Consider the following 13,611-nt stretch of genomic DNA (forward strand, 5'->3'; position numbering starts at 1 on the left):
AAAAAGTTATTAATCGCATTGTGTTTCACTGCAAAACCCACTGCAATCCTAAGATACAGCCGGGGAAAAGGCACAACAAAGTGCATTGCTCCTGGCTGTCAATTAAATTTTACCAGTTTACTCCATTACTTGTTCGCTGTGTATGCCTTATGAGTTTTTGCAAACTAATCAGTAAAGTTACAGTTGTTTTATTGATAATATATTTTTGTAATATAATTTATCAATTAGTATTTGTTGTTGTGACATTTAGTAGACATGTAGGTGTATATGCTATTTAACCCTCAGTCGGTGGTACTGTACCAGTAACAGTATTATGTTTGAATAAATTGAGGCTGTTAGAGATGCACGGGTGATCAGGTGTGATTACCCTACAGTGTGGCCTCTTCACTCACCCGTTTGACTTCTGGTTGTCAGGTCACCTGATGTGACTACGTAACATACAAAAGGCTATAAAGACAAAGAAAAGGAACACAAAGCAACCAATATGCTTGCTTTATACAGTAATTTAGCGAGACAGGTCTTCATACTTTCATTTCATACAAGAGAATTTTAGGATACGGTCCATTCACCAAAAAAAAAAAAAGTTAAATCTATAGCACTAATAGGTTTCAGTATTGTACAGTATCACTGTATCTACATTGTACATTAGAAGGCATCTTGAGGGAACAGGTCATATACTGAAGCACCACACCAAATACATTTAAAAACACTATAGTGGTTTCTTCCCCAAGACCAAAATTTTTTGCTAAAGCATTTCTCACATGCTGAACATTGCTATTGTTTCTTCCCTGTGTGAGTTCTCACGTGTTTTATAAGGCTTGAATAATGGTTATAAGATTTCCCACATATTGTACATGAATTTGGCTTCTCTCCTGTGTGACTTCTTACATGCTCCACAAAACTTATTTTCTGACTAAAGCGTTTTCCACATTCAGAACATGAAAATGGCTTCTCTCCCGTGTGAATCATTTGATGTTTAATGACACTTGATTTGTGACGAAAACATTTCCCACATTCTGAACACAAATATGGCTTCACAGCTGTGTGAGTTTTTAGATGTTGAGCATGACTCGATCTATGCTTAAAACATTTCCAACATATAGGACATGAAAATGGCTTCTCTCCTGTGTGAATTCTCTGATGTTTAATAAGATTTGGCTTATGACTAAAATGTTTTCCACACTCTGAACATGAAAATTGCTTCTCCCCTGTGTGAACTCTCTGATGAGCAACAAGATTTGATTTCTTACTAAAACATCTTCCACATTCCGAACATGAAAATGGTTTCTCCTCTACATAAGGTTGTGGTTGTCTTTCAAAATTAGAAACTTTATTTTTTACATTTTTTCCACCTTCTTCATAACAAGGAGATAAATGAAGATGTTCATGGGAGCCTCTAATCCGGCCTTCACCTATATATAAAAATAAAAAAATTAAAAAAAAAATAATTTTTTTTTAATATATAAAAATATGGCAATAAAACCTGTGGGAGGAAGTGTGACAATTGTATCCCTGGACTTGTAGGAGAAGTCCGGCAAAATTTTTTATTAAAGTATTGTATTGCCCCCAAAACTTATACAAATCACCAATATACACTTATTACGGGAAATGCTTATGAAAAAAATGTTCCCTGCACTTACTACTGCATCAAGGCTTCACTTCCTGGATAACATGGTGATGTCACGACCCGACTCCCAGAGCCGTGCGGGCTGTGGCTGCTGGAGAGGATGATGGCAGAGGGATGCTCAGTGTCCCTCCAGTGCCCTGTGTCCCTCAGTGTCCCCCTGCCATCATCCTCTCCAGCAGTCACAGCCCGCACAGCTCTGGGAGTCGGGGCGTGACATCACCATTTTATCCAGGAAGTGATATCACCATGTTATCCAGGAAGTGACATCACCGTGTTATCCAGGAAGTGAAGCCTTGATGCAGTAGTAAGTGCAGGGAAAAAAGCACTTTATAAGCATATCCCATAATAAGTGTATATTGGTGATTTGTAGAGATGAGCGAACCTGGAGCATGCTTGAGTCCATCCAAACCCGAGCATTCGGCATTTGATTAGCGGTGGCTGCTGAAGTTGGATAAAGCCCTAAGGCTTTGTGGAAAACATTGATATAGTCATTGTATGTATCCATGTTTTCCAGACAACCTTAGAGCTTTATCCAACTTCAGCAGCCCCCAGCTAATCAAATTCCGAACGTTCGGGTTCGGATGGACTCGAGCATGCTTGAAGTTCGCTCATCTCTAGTGATTTGTATAACTTTTGGGGGGGCAATACAATACTGTTTCAGAGCCCACTTTTCTGCTTTTTGCAATTTTTTAAGTGTTTTTATTGTATGTATCTTGCCCTTGTTTCTGTTTTGTGTTGTATTGTCTGATCACCCTGCTTTTGATGTAATAAAAATAAGTTTTTGATATCCACTGTGGTGTGCAGCCTTCTTTGTTTTGTCTATTGTATTTTTCTGTCTGTTGTGCTGCGCCCATGAGTATTTGTTTGAGTGGTGCCCACCGATTATAGGCTGTACATACGTCTTAATTGTTTATGTAGTTTAAAATATTTTTTTTACTTTATGAATTATTTTCTTTTATCAGTCTGCTTTTAATTGTCTTTTACATAATAATGCACATGCATCTCTCTATTATACCTTCTGGTGCTCTTTTCATGCACATCTAAGGTTGCTTTACTTTGCAAGCCCTTTTACCTCCTGCCAAATGGGGCTGTGTTCCCACATTCTATGCCCCCATGCATTCACCGAGAGCCGCATGATGTTGCCAGATTATCAAATATTGATGAACAAATGATGGTGTGGTTTTGGCTGCATGTGTTCCTCAGCATGTGGGAACGTGGCCTAAAGTTCATAATTTTAATACTTTTTTACAAACCTATAAAACGCATAGTATAAGGGTACAGAATGTACCCCCTAGAGATGTGTACTTAGACACCAATATCCTGTAAATACTGGTGCAGGACCCTTAGAGACTGGGATCCAGGCACCACAGGTTAATAACCTAGGCTTTAAATGTAACTTCATATGGTAATATGATATCAACGCTCAGGTTTTATAAGCCATTTATATTACATGAGATCAGGACGAAGGATCAGCCTGAACCAAAACAACGTACAATGTCCTGGATTGGAAAACAAGTAAAATGAGAGAAGTGGCTCTTACCATTTGCTGGTTTAGATGACATTGATTTAGGTTTCTTGAGAACATTTATTCTTTGAGACATTTCCTTCAAGGAACCCACATTAAGGACCTGTGGGGAAAAGGCTTTATCTTCGTTTATTTTGCACACACACAGAAAAGTATTATTTGTATCCTCTACGAAACGGGAACCCCTATTTTGTAGCCAAAACCTACCACAGATAATATAGAGCATACTGCAGGGGGAGATAAATAATAAAGCAATTTTTTTTTATGTTACCCTGCCGGTGCGGTGATCCTGGCGGTGTGGTCCATTTTTTTAAAACGCCCCCTGGTTTCCACGCTTTGCGTTATTTTTGACCTGTGACCCGGCTTTGTGCACTGGAGACAGGCCCAGCGCCCCCCAATGTGACTATATCTCCTCTCCTTGGTGATACGGCCCTGTTGATTGTAATGGAGCGCGTCACAGGAGGAGGGGATATCGTCACACTGGGGGGTGCCAGGCCCACCTTCAGTGCATAGTGCGGATTATAGTGTAGGATTATAACGGCGCCGAGTGTGAGAACCAGGTGGCGTTTTGGGAAAGTGACAGCGCCACTGGGATCACTGTGCCGACAGGGTAATGTAAAGAAAAAAAAATGCTGTACCTAATGGTACATTCACTTTAAGCTTCATTACATCAATCTGTAGAGGATTCACCTTCATGTACTGTACCTGAAGATCCAGTGGGATATCTTCCTCCTCTTCCTTCTTACAATCCTGGGGATATAGAGGACCGGGACATCTCTCTGGTGGATTTCTACTACTGGATCCATCTATAGGAAATAATCACAGTGACAGAATACATTGTATATATGTGATGATCAGATGATGGGGGATCCAGGAGATCCATAACCCTAGTGTTTCCTCTCCTCTTACCTGGTGATGGGAGGCACTGCTGATCCTCCATCATGACATCCTTGTACAGATCCTTGTGTCCCTCTATATACTCCCACTCCTCCATGGAGAAATAGACAGAGACATCCTGACACCTTATAGGAACCTGACACAGACAATGATACAATTATCCTCCAGACCCCTCACCCCTTGGTGTTATTGTATAATGTCCCAGCATTCCCAGCAGCATTGCTCACCTCTCCAGTCAGCAGCTCAGTGATCCTGGAGGTAAGTTCTAGAATCTTCTGCTCATGTATCAGTGACTGAGGTGGAGGCTCGGTGATGGGGCTCTGGGTCCTGCTCCAGCCTCCTGACCTGACACCAGGGGGCGTCACACACTCACCAGACCCCTTCTTCACTACTGTGTAATCCTGTGTATGGTGACACTGATCACTACAGAGAGTCTAACAATCCTTCCCCTCCAGTCATTTACCTGCCTTACTAATAGAGATACAAGGGACGTCATGTGAGACTCTCACCTCTCCAGTTATCCAGTAGATTATCTCTAGGGTGAGGTCTAATATCCTTCCCGCCTTATTGGGTATGTCCTTCTCCATCCTTGGTGGGCCATTGGTGAAACTGACCATCCTTGTTCAAAGAAAACCTTTAGTGGTGAGAGGCCTGTACCGAAATAAAGAGAAATCAAGGAAGATAGGATGCTATACCATATCTTATGTGAAGTTAGCGTCCCATTTAGAATCAAAATATAAGAACTACCAAAATCAAGATAAAGCTGAGGTAACTTAGCCATTGGGGTGTCTTTTATATACCACTGCTCTACAGTATATACAGGGTTACAAAGGACACATACAGAAGTGTACGAGCTATAGCTGCAACTAATACACACTATGTATGGAACAATACATGCAGTATGTATTTTCAGTAAACACTATATATGGTATAACACAAACTATGTATAAGCAGTATATACACAGTATAACAAATGATGTATATGCAGTATACACGCTATATACAGTACAACACATGTATACGGAATATACACACTATATACAGTATAACACATGCACAATGTATATGGAGTGTACATGCTATATACTGTATAACACATTATGTATATGCAGTATACACACTATATAAGGCACAACACATGCACTATGTATATGCAGTAAACACTATACAAGTGGTACCTTGGTTTAAGAGTAACTTGGTTTAAGAGCTCACAGTTTTTCAAAATTGTGACTTGGTTTAAGAGCATTGCTTTGGTTTAAGAGCTCCCTATGCTGGGTGGGAGCGTGAGTGGAGGAGGGGTATGGTCTGCATAGCGGGGTCTACAGCCCTGTACTCTGACCCAGGAAGTTACCCTCACCTTCCAAATCATAGCAGATCTACTGGCTGGGGCTTACATCAGGGGACAGGACTGTGGAGGTAATCTCTCCATAGCTGTAACCCCTCTCTCCCCGGACAGAGAGTGCTGCATGCATGTGCCCACATCTGCCCTGCTCATTCCTTCCTGCTCCCTGCAGTCTCTGTCAGCCCTTGTGTTTCCCATCCTCTCCAATACTGTACAGTAACTTATAATATCACATATTCTGCTGTTTCTAAATAATTGTTTGATTTGTTTTACATGTTATTTAGAATTTGAAAAATCATTATTTTTGGGGCGTGGAACCAATTTTCTGCATTTCTATGATTTCTTATGGGAAAAAATTTGCTTTGGTTTAAGAGTGGATTTGGATTACAAGCACGGTCCCGGAACGAATTATGCTTGTAAACCTAAGCACCACTGTATACGGTATAACACATGAACTATGCATAAGCAGTATACACAGTATAAGGCTGGTATCACACACAGTATATTTCAGTCAGTATTTGGTCAGTATTTTGCAACCTCAACCAGGAGTGGATTGAAAACACTGTGCTTTCAGTCCACTCCTGGTTGAGGTTGCAAAATACTGACTGAAATATACTGTGTGTGAACCCAGCCTAAAACATTATGTATATATAGTATACACGCTATATACAGTATAACACATGCACTATGTATATCCAGTAAACACTATATAAGGTATAACATATGAATAATGTATAAGCAGTATACACATTATAAATCATTATGTATATATAGTATACACGCTATATACAGTAAAATACATGCACATATGTATGGAGAATAAACACTATAACGGGACACATTATGTATATGCAGTATACACACTATGATATATTACATTATGTATATGCAGTATACACACGATATATGATATATCACATTATGTATATGCAGTATACACACTATATAAGATATATCACATTATGTATATGCAGTATACACACTATATATGATATATCACATTATGTATATGCAGTATACACACTATATATAATATATCACATTATGTATATGCAGTATACACACTATATATGATATATCACATTATGTATATGCAGTATACACACTATATATGATATATCACATTATGTATATGCAGTATAAACAGTATAACAAATCCACTATGTATACACATCTGTATTATAAAACTACATGTACATGATGACAACTCGCCCCAGCACATGAAGTTCTCCTCTCTGTGACTTTCCTTCCTCACTAGCTCTTCATCCTCCCTGATGGCAGCTGCACTACTGCTGGCAGGAGAGGAGTGGGCTGCCTGACTACACTCCCCCTGCTCCCAGCAATCCCTGCTCTCTTCATGATTAACCCTCCCTCTCCCAGATGTGATCCTCACCATAAATATTATCCCTGCACACTGCTCCCAGACAATAGCTGTTAACACCTTCTCTCCCTGACATATGGCTGCACTATTAACCCCTTCACAGTGCACACTTTGAACAGCTCCACTACGTCTGCTTAACCCTTTACATATATCCATAAGCCACAAAGGATGAGGGATGGGTTGCAAGGTGTGCAGGTCAGTGTGAAGGCTGGGTTCACACTATGTAAAAGTAATGACCGTTATTTGTGAATTAACGGATGTTGCTATGAAATAGGGCCATCGTTTTTACATAGTGTGAAGCTAGCCTTAGGCTAGGTTCACACACAGTATTTTCGCTCAGTATTTTGCAACTAAACCAGGAGTGGCCTGAAAACACAGAAAGGCTATGTTCACCCACCGTTAAACTAAGTGGATGGGCGCCATTTAATGGCAAATAATTACTGTTATTTTAAAACAATGGCCGTTGCTTTAAAATAACAGACGTTATTTGCTGTTACATAATGTCCATCCACTAAATTTTTGTGAAAATAGCCTTTCCGTCCTCTTCTGGTTTTGGTTGCAAAATACTGACCAAAATACTGTGTGGGAACATAGCCTAAGACTAGGTTCACACTATGTAAAAACAAAGGCCGTATTTCATAACAAAAGTCAAAAGTTTTTTTAGACAACAGTGTTACTTTAAGGCGAACCAATAACTCAGATTTTCCTGGTAACGCTAATAGCAGTGCCCGGAAGACAAGCTAATGCTGCGTTTACACGAAACGATAATTGGCCCGATCGTACGATTAACGATGTCGGAGTAACGATTTTTTTTCCATAACTATCAATGTTTAGACGGTACGATATATCGTACGAAAAATTCGTTTTGCGATTGTTTTGCGATCGCTTAAGCCTATCTCACACATAAATAAAATCGGCGAACGACTGTTCACACGGAACGATCTGCGAATTTTTTGCGAACGCTCAACGACAATTTGAAAACATGTTCAAAGATCAAAATGAAGGATTTCTCGCTTGTCGTTTGATCGTTCGCTGCGTTTACACGTACGATTATCGTTTGAATTCGTTATCGTTATCGCGCAAATTCGCACGATAATCGTTACGTGTAAACGCAGCATTAGGGTACAAAATGTACTATTTGTGCAAAGAATGGACGCTGTTTTCAATGAGAACAGCAGCCGTTCTCTTAAGTCTGGGCGACGTTGCATTCAGATCAATGCAATTCAACCCGTTCCATTCTCACACCGTACTGAACAGCTGTTGTTTAAATACAGCCATGAAAATAACCGATAAGTCAATTATTTTGGGGCGCTAGAACAACGGCCGTTGTTCACACAGTGTATGGCTGTTCTGACGGATGTACATTGCTTTGAACTCTTTGTTTAACTAGATTGCTGGCACACCCAAATGTTTCCGCAATCCAAATAAAATAAAATTATGTTCCTGCGACTGATATGGCAGTAATGGCGGCAGGAACATGTCAAACAGTGGCCGATGTTTGACACAGAAAACAATAGCCGTGTCAAACAATGGCCGTTCTTTATACACTGTATGAACATAGCCTAAAACACTGCCTTACCATGTGTTCTGTAGAAGCTTTAGCAGATAAAACTCAGTCTTTTATTCCGGCGTGTGAGACAGGCAGAGAGCCGGGAACTAGTCATCTGGGCCGTGACTAGTCATGGCGCTCTGCCTGTCAGCACGCTCTGTGGAGGTGATTTACAGGAAAAGAGGCTTATAACTGAACTCTTCCTGTCAATCATCCCGCAGAGTGCTTTAACAGGAAGAGAGCCATGACTAGTCACGGTCCAGATGACTAGTTCCCGGCTCTCTGCCTGTCTTGGGTGCCAGAATAAAACACTTTGTTTCAGCAGCTAAAGTTTTAGTCACCAATAGGTGGCGCCAAGTCACTACTAAAAGTATGGCTTTGTGTTACTATTACTGTTGTATAGCAGTCCTTTTAATTAACCCATCAGTGGGGGTGTCGAGAATGAGACTATTCTGAGGACAGGGTCTTCATATCATACCTTCAAAGAACCCTTTAAAAGGAGTTATCCAGGCTCCTGAGAAATTCAATGGTCGAGCTGTAGCAGCAGTGATCAGACACCAAACAAGAAAACCCTGCTTGATTGGCTGATCGCAACTTTTGTGTGGCCATTTAATGGGCTATTACACGCATAAATAACTTTTGATATGTTGCTGCCCATGGCGAGACTACAATTCATTCCATACTTGTTATTATCTATTCAGTCTCCTTCCCCCAGTTCTGAGCTGCTGCTTTCTGCTCAAGACACAAAAAAATTAGATTTTTTTCTCTGTCTCCCCCTCTTCCCCTTTCCCTTCTGAGACAGCTGATGTAGACAAGTTCCTGAAAGCTTTATCTGCAACATTGTAGTTTCTTGGTAATGATGGGAGGCTTAAACCGAGGTCAAGTTGCTGATGAACTCACTGTGATGAATGTTTCTGGCATTACAAAGTTTCTACAAAGTTGCAGATAGGGACTTGTTTACATTAGCCATCTCGGAAGGGAGGTGGGAGGCAGGAGGAAATGAAAGAAACGCTCACACCCAGTTTTTTGTGTATTCAGTAGAAAGCAGCAGCTCAGAACTGAGGGAAGAAGACTAAATAGATCATAACAAGTATGGAATGAATTGTTAGTCTCACCATGGGCAGCAACATATGAAAATTTATGTTTGAGTGGAATGTAAATCATTGTTATTGGCTGCACATCATTCGCCAATGCATGCAGGCATGGTCACAGTTGTATGCATGCGTCTGCATGTGGCTTTTTTAACTCCTTAAGGGTATATTCACACGGACGGACTCCGGAGACGGAGGACGGAGAATCTCGCTGCGAGCCCGTCAGGTCCTGGCAGTTCCCATACACTACATACTTGCTGCGGTCTAAACGACCGCAGCGAGTATGTAATTATACCGCCCTTATCCCCTTCTGCTCCCCCGCTGTAAGCATACTTTACCTGTCCTTGCTGCACGGGTCCGGCGTCCTGCTCTCCCGCCCAATCAGTGGCTGCGGCTGGGCAACACACTGATTGGCCGGACAGGAGAGCAGGACGCCGGACCCGTGCAGCAAGGACAGGTAATGTATGCTGCTTACAGCGGGGGAGCCGGGCGGGAGCAGAAGGGGTTAAGGGCGGTATAATTACATACTCGCTGCGGTCGTTTAGACCGCAGCAAGTATGTAGTGTATGGGAACTGCCAGGACCTGCCGGGCTCGCAGCGAGAATCTCGCTGCGAGCCCGTCCGTGTGAATATACCCTAAAGAGGTACTCTAGAGAAAACAAAACAATTAAATCAATTAGTGTAGGGATAGTTATACAGATTTGTAAACTACTTCTATTTAGAAATCTCAAATCTTCCAGCACTTATCAGCTGCTGTATGTCCGTCAGGAAGTGCTCTCTGCTGCGTCCTTGGTCTCTCAGTTCAAGGATTTTGTCCTTCAAAGTTTGTGCCAAGCAACAATAACTGGCGCATCAACAGGAGGCATGTTCACTACCTAGTAAACCTGAAATACTGAATGTATTCTACATCTTTCAATATCGGAGCTAATAATGATGATTCAGGCCATTTACAACTTTTTTTTCTTATACATATTTTTATTGTGATTTCTCTTTACAACACTTTCAGTGTAGTGCAGTCATGCGGCGCAGGATTTCTCCTGTGTGCAGTATAGAGGATAGCGTTTGACAGCTTACCATATGAAAAGAACAGTACAAACATGATAAAGACAGAGGGAAAAAAGTATTTGAAATCTGGATTTGCTGTGGAGTAAAATGCCAGGTTAAAACAACAACAACAAAAAAAAAGTACAGTACTTACCTAGCTCCAGACCTTTACAGATCTTGTTAAACTTTCTGCTTCCCAGACAAGTACTCAGTGCAGGACCTGCCAGCACAGATATCCACTGGCCACAGCCATGTCTTATCTCCGCCACTGATTGGCTGAGCAAGCAGGTGCTGAACAGAGTGCTTGTTTAGGCTAGGTTCACATTATGTAAAAATAACGACGACTGTCTTTCATAACATCCGTCATTGTGCAAATAATGTCCGTTACTTAATGCACAACCTTATCTGCGCTCTGACAACTGTTGTTATGAAAGACGGCCATGACGGTGTAAACCTAGCCTTAGGAAGCAAGAAGAGGAGAAGATGGGGGGGGGGGGGGGTGAACAGGAGCTGCGAGAAACTTGGACTAGGTAAGTTTACATGAGCAACATATATCGGAAAAAAAAGTCAGAAAGTCAGTATACTGTGTGTAAACCTGCCTAAATTGCTTTTCTTCCCAGTAAGCCACCTGGTCTCCCACAAGACCTGATTTCTGGCAACAACATTTCCAATATACTTTGTATGAATATTTCACAGGAACTAAATTCTGGTTTTTGAACATGAATATGGCGTCTCTCCTGTACAGGATTGAATTGTTGATCATAAATAAATGAGGAATCATTCTGAGCAAAAAAAATTTAAATAACTGGAGACAACCAGTGTTTAGAACAATTTGAACTGAGTAAAACAGTTTCCACATTCTGAACATAAATTTACGGCTTTAACATTGTGTGAGTTCTTGAGTGATCCGTAAGACTTGACTGATGCTTATAACATTTCCCACACACCTGGCATGACAGTGACCTCTCCTTTTTGTGAGTTCTCAGATGTTCAGTAAGATTTGATCTGTGACTAAAACACTTTGCACACTCAGGACATGAATATGGCTTCTCCCCCGTGTGAATTCTCTGATGTGTAACAAGGCTTGTTCTAAGACCAAAACATTTTCCACACTCTAAACAAAAAAATGGCTTCTCCCCTGTGTGAACTCTCTGATGGTTGAAAAGAGCTGCTCTGAAGGTAAAGCATTTTGAACATTCTGAACATGAATACTGCTTCTCTGCTGTATGATTTTTCAGATGGTCCGCAAGACGTGATTTCCGGTTAAAACATTTCCCACATTCAGAACACAAAAATGGTTTCTCCCCTGTGTGCGTTCTCAGATGGTCCACAAGACGTGATTTGCGACTATAACACTTTCCACATTCAGAACATGAAAATGGCTTCTCTCCTGTATGAGTTTTCTTGTGTCTAACAAGAGTTGATTTAAGACTAAAACATTTCCCACATTCTGAACATGAGTATGGCTTCTCCCTTGTGTGAGTTCCCTGATGTTCCACAAGGCCTGGGCTTTGACTAAAAAACTTCCCACTTTCTGAATGTAACAATGGCTTTTCATCTATGTGAAGTCTTTCTTCTTTAAAAAGTTGAAGTTTATTTTCAATATGTTTCTCTGATTCAGAACTTTGTAATATTTTACCCTGTCTATGTTCAGTTGGTTTTGCTTGGCGAATCTGTAATTGATTATCCTCTATTTCATAATAGGAAGATAAAAGGAGATGTCCATGGGAGCCTCTCGTAAAGTCTTCACCTGAAAAAAATATACATATTTTTCTGTAAGAATTTAAAAAAAAAATTCTACCAGATAGGCTACCAATAGTTAATCCACAGGATGCCAACACCCTTCAGCCCCACAGATCAGTTGTCTGGAACCCTAGCTACACAGAGAATGGAGATAGAACCAATTGGCTGTGGACTAAGTCTAGCAGCAGCAGCACACTGTTAGGACCCCATTACACGACCCAATGACTTTCTGTAAGCGAGCGACAATCTGCTAAATCTGCAGGGGCAACTGAGCCAGTTTCACTTTACACCATGTTTGATAAATCTCCCCCAGAATGTTTTTAGAAACCTCAGTCTGCAATATATAATGATAGAATAAAACACAAGATATATGAAGGGCTCTCACCATTGTCTGACACTGATATGGGGATTCCAGGGCCACTTGTTGCACCTCCATCCTTTTTCAGCAATGATACAACATTATGGACCTGAGAAAAGAGAAGAGAAAGTGACTTTATCTTCTATCCAGGTTCCTTCTTAAAGACATGAATCAATTTTCCCTATAAAAAAAATGATCGCCTCAAGTCTTGATCAGACAGGATCAATATTCACAAATCAACAGAAAGATACATGTTTTTCTCAGACAGCCCATGGAAAGATAACCCCTCCCTACTAAGCTTAGGTGGCTATTGCTCCCAAACCCTAGCAGGTGTCTTCATGCCAGGAGGAAGCTTGAACCTTCTTCTCGCCAGCCGGAGAATGGTCTCTCCTGTCCTTTGTAGTGAGCATACTGTGAAAATCTACTGACATTTACTATACATACTTGTACAATTTTGTCATCTTCCACCCAGACATCTCTTTGCGGTACTAAATATTGTTGCTTTTAGTCTTTCCTCATACCTGAAGTTCTCCATCTTGTACATGTTGCTGCACTAGGGTTTTTTATAAAGCAGAAACCAGAGGTGGACTTATCACTTGCGCAGCCTGTTCAGCTGCACAGGGGCCCAGGCCAATAGAGGGGCCCACCAGGCTCAGACTCTAAAGTGTCAGCTCAGCATGGTACATGTCTGTAGTGGGCCCCCAGGTGGTATCAGCACCCGGGAAGTGCGGGCCCCCTGCTCCTGTGGGGCCCACTTAGTCACTGGATGCTATGTCCGGCTGGGGCTGGTTCTCCTCTCTCCTCCTGCACACTGCTGCAGCCCCTCCCCCTCCTGTACTCCACTGTCTGGCATACCTTGTGTGAGGAGGAGAGGACAGTTATAAGTTTATGCTTCTTTGCCAATAACTGAATATCTGTGCCCCCTCCTGCAGCATGGTTGTTTTTATCTTTCATCTCCCCCCTAAGCAGCCACATACAGTACATGTATCCCACCTGTGTAGCCACATACAGTACATGTATCCCACCTCTCGGAAACTACAACTCACAGCATTCT

The 13,611-nt window shown here is 41.4% G+C and overlaps 1 long non-coding RNA gene and 1 pseudogene across 1 annotated transcript; both read right to left on the minus strand.

Moving 5' to 3' along the window:
- Positions 1 to 339: 339 nt before the first annotated feature.
- Positions 340 to 13,611, minus strand: part of LOC138767389 (oocyte zinc finger protein XlCOF7.1-like) — a 51,542-nt pseudogene continuing 38,270 nt past the window's right edge.
- LOC138767806 (uncharacterized) lies at positions 4,238 to 6,674 on the minus strand. Its single transcript, XR_011358854.1, has 3 exons — positions 6,589 to 6,674; positions 4,559 to 4,700; positions 4,238 to 4,450 (listed from the first exon to the last, which is right to left on the minus strand). It is a non-coding gene; the product is annotated as an uncharacterized lncRNA (long non-coding RNA).

This window comes from Dendropsophus ebraccatus, chromosome 11 (genome assembly GCF_027789765.1).
Source record: "Dendropsophus ebraccatus isolate aDenEbr1 chromosome 11, aDenEbr1.pat, whole genome shotgun sequence".
Classification (NCBI taxonomy): domain Eukaryota; kingdom Metazoa; phylum Chordata; class Amphibia; order Anura; family Hylidae; genus Dendropsophus; species Dendropsophus ebraccatus.